Source organism: Sinocyclocheilus anshuiensis, unplaced genomic scaffold, assembly GCF_001515605.1.
Source record: "Sinocyclocheilus anshuiensis isolate Anshui unplaced genomic scaffold, SAMN03320099.WGS_v1.1 scaffold983, whole genome shotgun sequence".
Taxonomy (NCBI): domain Eukaryota; kingdom Metazoa; phylum Chordata; class Actinopteri; order Cypriniformes; family Cyprinidae; genus Sinocyclocheilus; species Sinocyclocheilus anshuiensis.
Genome location: NW_015546086.1, coordinates 517,364 through 522,233, shown reverse-complemented (window position 1 = coordinate 522,233; position 4,870 = coordinate 517,364). Strand labels below are relative to the sequence as shown.

General features: G+C 37.2%; 1 long non-coding RNA gene across 1 annotated transcript in view; it reads right to left on the bottom strand.

Annotated features, from left to right (window-relative positions):
• Positions 1–3,544: 3,544 nt before the first annotated feature.
• LOC107700075 (uncharacterized) overlaps positions 3,545–4,870 on the bottom strand; it is a 2,373-nt gene continuing 1,047 nt past the window's right edge. The window contains exons 2-3 of the long non-coding RNA XR_001635515.1: positions 3,750–3,913; positions 3,545–3,652 (exon numbers count right to left, since the gene is read on the bottom strand). This is a non-coding gene — a long non-coding RNA (uncharacterized LOC107700075). The remainder of the gene's footprint in view (positions 3,653–3,749; positions 3,914–4,870) is intronic.

Sequence of the window (4,870 nt, the reverse complement as noted above, 5' to 3'; positions counted from 1 at the left end):
TGTAGGCCTCAACAAGCGTAGCAGCTTCTGCAGCAGTGGAGGGATTCCTTTCTTTAACCCAAGTCCTTACTTCTGGGTGGAGTATTCGTAAGTATTGCTCCAACACCAGAGTCTCCATAATGTCCTCCTTGTTGCAACTGCCAATTTTTACCCATTTGCAGAACAAATCCTTGAGGGGGACGTAAAGTTCTCGGGGAGTCTCCTCCACCAATGTCTCGCGGGCTCTGAATCTCAGTCTATAGGTTTCAGAGTTTATGTCATACTTGGCCTGTTTGACCGCATTATAGTCCTGTGCCAGCATAGATTCCATAGAGACAAAAGCACTCCGTGCTTTCCCAGTCAACAACGGGATAAGGCGTATAGCCCAGTCCTCCTTTGGCCATTTATAGACTTCCGCCAGTCTTTCAAAGGTAGTTAAATAATGTTCAATGTCATCGTTGTCCTCCAGCCTTGCCATATGTAGCTCTTGGTCCATCACTCGAGCTGGTTTCCCTGTAGTAGTAACCCCAGCCCTGGTGTGTTCAAAGTCCAGCTGTATCTGGTTGACCTGATGTTGGAGGACTTTGTATTGTTGTTCCCGACGCGCCATCTCTCTCTCTTGCCTCTCATCATGCACTCGCTGATATCTCATGAAACTCTCGAACATAAGAGCAAGACTTGTGATGGCCCCATCTCCACCAGATGACGTAATTTCAGCAGTAGCTGAAACTTCAGTGGCACCTTGTCCCACCTCTTGCTCACTGCCCTCCTCAGGCTGACCCCTCAGCTTTGGCGGCATCTTGATGAGCAAAAAAAAATACAGCTTGTTTATGACCAGGGCTATCCCACTTCTGACACCACTTGAAAAAGATGGCCCAGTGGTCAGAGGAAATAATTACAATCAAGCTGGTCTGAGGTTTAGTGAATCCCAAAAAGGTGGTTTATTACTAGGAGGTGGGGACAAATTCCATGGACACATACTGGACTACAAACAAAAACTGTACAAAACAAAACTGCAACAATGTGCAAAGAAAGGCTACACCAAATACTTTGGTCCAATTTTCAACAGGGTCTCTCCTTTAGTTTTCAACAAACAAGACTGTCTTGATAAGCTCTATAGCTCCTTATTTATAAGGGCTAGCTCCCCCTTCAGACTGTACCAAATGAACAAACAGGGTCCATACATACAATACATTATACACCAAAGAAAAGAAAATAATAAAACATTACACATACACAGAAATAACAATCTGCATGAACCCATGGGTACTTAAACATACCATAAAAAAAAATTTAAAAGAAAAAGTAAAAATCTTTCAGCTGCTATTCCCCCTTCCCCCAGACAAAACTACCAATGGTTCAGTCCAATAAGGGGCATGCTAATGCTATAAACACCAGTTTGATCCACATGGTCTGTTTGATGGTACAGCATGAGACTGGAAGTTCAACAGCCAAAACAAAAGGTTTGGGGAAAATTCTCACCCGAAATAAAGGTAATTCTGACTGAAATTAAACTATATTGTGACATTCTTTAAAAAAAATAACTGATTGAACAAAATGTTGGCCAACAAAAACAACAACAACATAGTATCATACTCATTTGAAACAGGCACAATAATTACACAACACCATGATGATTTAAAAGATGGTAAATGCCGGCATAATCAAGTAATGATGTGTGCATGTGTATCAAGTCCAGGTAATTTCTTGTCTGTCACCAAGCTTACCTTGTGACAGTAGACATCCACCATTAAAGCAAGTAACAGTGAGTAAAACAATGGTAATGTGTGTGACTAGAGTATTAGCAATGTATGCAAGATTAGCGGCAACCACGCTGGCGATGTTAACGGGCTATAAGCTAATAGCGGACTCGGGAAATCAAAATAAAACTAGTGATAACAAGGCGCTCTGATTGTTTTTGTTGTAGAATACGATAGAGGATATATTCACACGTTATAGAAACGAAAATGACAGTGTATAAAATTGATTTTAAGATTAAAAAAATAGACGATAAAGAATTAACTTGATGGAGCTCAAACTCAAAACACACAGCAGCAACAAACATAACGTCTTTATTCTCGAAATTTAATGAGTTTAATCTCAACATTTTATCTCGGCTTTTCTCGTAATTTAATGAGTTTATTCTCAACATTTTATTTCGACCTTTTTTTTCTCGAAATTTAACGACTTTAATCTCAAGGTTTTTATCTTTTATTGGTATTAAGGTTTTATTTTTTTATTATTGCTTGGCCCTAATCCTCTTCTGTACTTTTGATAAATTTAATGTTTGAAAAAATTTACTGACCCCAAACTTTTGAGTGGTATTTTTGCTGTACAAGAAAAATGTAAAGTGTGAAATATAGATAATACATTCTGAAATGAAAAGTAAATGTCTACAATTGTTAAACATATTTAATGAATATCTTAGGATGGCATTAATAGGGTAGCTCATCCAAAAATGTTGTCTTTTGTGTTCCACAGAAGAAAGAAAGTCATACAGTTTTGGAAAGACAGACATGAAAATTCGTTTTTTTTTTTTTCTGACCACCTAGCACCCCCTTGATGGCAGTTTGAAAATGCCTGACCTAAATGTTACAGGTTTGCTTGCATGTATGGGTAATTGAAGAGTCCGATCTCATTATTGTGCCCTTGAACAAGGTACTTAATCTCATTTTTTTGCTTGCAGACTGTCCCTGCAATTACTGTAGTTTAGTGGCTTTAGGTAAACAGCACCTGCAAAGTGACAAGTAATTATCTCTAATGACTACTAGAGAAATTAAGCTTCTATTTTAATAAAGCAGATGAAGCCATACACACATAAAACATAATACAGGGATATTGGAGATGTTCCTACTGTAGCACAACATGACTGGTACACTGTAAAAAAGAATACACTATATCTACTCAATAAAATTGTGGCAACAGATTACAAGCAATAATATTAATTAAATTCAACAACTATTGAGAATCGAGTTAGAATTAATCAAACGTGTTCTTAAAAATTAGCCATTCAAAATAAGTAGATGCAAATAGCACACACAAAAAATTTAAGTAAAATTTAAACAAAAATATTGGTTTCATCAGAGTACTATGCTAATGAATACTACTTAAAGGAATTGTTTTGATTTGTAAATTTCATAAATTAAACAGTGCTTGAATCTATAAACAGATACTGTATTATCCTCTGTACAACTGATTTACATTTGAAACTGAAGTTGATACTATAATTGAAATTGAACATATATAAATAAACATAACTTATTTAATATTTTCTGTGAAAGTCCATGAAATGAACTGAAGGCAACAAAACATAACCTCACTGAACTGTTGTCACACATAAATGCATGTCAGCTTTTTTTTGTTTGAGAACCTAAATATCATCACGTTTAAGATTTAATTTACAGTAGAAGGGGAAGTACTACCTGCTGATCATGAAGAAAAATACAAGAATAAACAATTCCTCTCACCCTTACATAACACAACAAGTAGCCAAATGGCTTGCATGCTTCATTTTAAACTGTACTTTCAGTAGTTCCATCTCAGTTTTCAGTCTTTCTGAGTGCTCCTCCTTTGGCACGAAACAGTTGTCAACAGCTTGGAAGTGTGAAGATCCAGTGAGGACCAATTTAGGTTCCAGCTGCACAGTGGTTATTCTGTGAAATTCTGCATTCACCTGAAATACGGAATGAGAGTCAAATTAATTTCACGTTTTGAGAGGGTGTTTTCAGATACATTATGTTCCTTTTTGTCTCTGAGCATTGTTAACTCACTTGAGAAGGTTGAAACAGGGCTGTCCATCGTTCCTTTATGTCTTGCACACATGGACATTGATCATAATGATTTTGTGTCGTCGATGTACAAATGTTTTGTTCATCTTGCTCATCTCCTTTATCATCTTTTCATTGTTCTTCTTCTTAAATTCTCTTCTGCATGTCTGCAAAAATAATGTTGATAGAAATGTGGAATGTTAATAACACTGTATGCCAAAATAGCTAACATTTATAGTGATCATTTTTATTTCCCTGAAACACCAAATAAACCAAGTTCAGGGCTTCCGTACAATCGCGATCGTGCAGAATGACCGTTTACTCTAATTGCTAGCTCCTAACAGGATGAAACTATGAGGAATGATTGGATTCGAGGGATTTTATTTAAATAAAATACATACAAGCTTTCATTGTTGCTCGTGTGCCCATGTTTACTGTAACGTTAGATTAGCGCGTGACGTCCTGGCAGATCGCCAGGTCAGGTCCTCACATATGTAACGTATAAGAAACTTCGATGCTCGATTTCTAACCTTACGATGTTGTGCAACAAAATGCACTTGTTTATGGATTATTATTCGTAATATGCCAACGTGATGGATTGAAATGGAGAAGTGCACTGGAGTGATGGAAACGACGTGCGCGCTGTTCAACGGCAGCGCTAACGTGGCGTAACTTGAACAAGGAGGCGTAACTTGAAGTTGTCCAAATCACACAGAACCACGCGAGATGTCAAAACGAGATGTTGTTGGCAAGATGGCCGCTTGTATAGAGACAACGGTGAGAATTTTTTTTTTGTTCCGAAATAACCGTTCAAATTTAAGTGTCTAAGTTATTTTCATACAGTGGTATTGTTTATTGAGTTAATAATCTATTAAAACTAAGGTGTAAAGTAAGCAATATATAAGCAAAAGGTGTAAAGACGCTATCCCCCGGTTTCACAGACAAGGCTGGTCAAGACTAGTCCCAGACTAAAATGCATGTCTGGGCTGTTTTAACTGAGAGCAACTTGAACTGGCTGATCTTAAAATAATTTTTTTTGTCTCAAGATGCACATCAGTTGTGTTTTTATCCAAGGCACGTTTATAAAAGCTACTTAAATGTCCTAATTGAACTATGGCCTAATC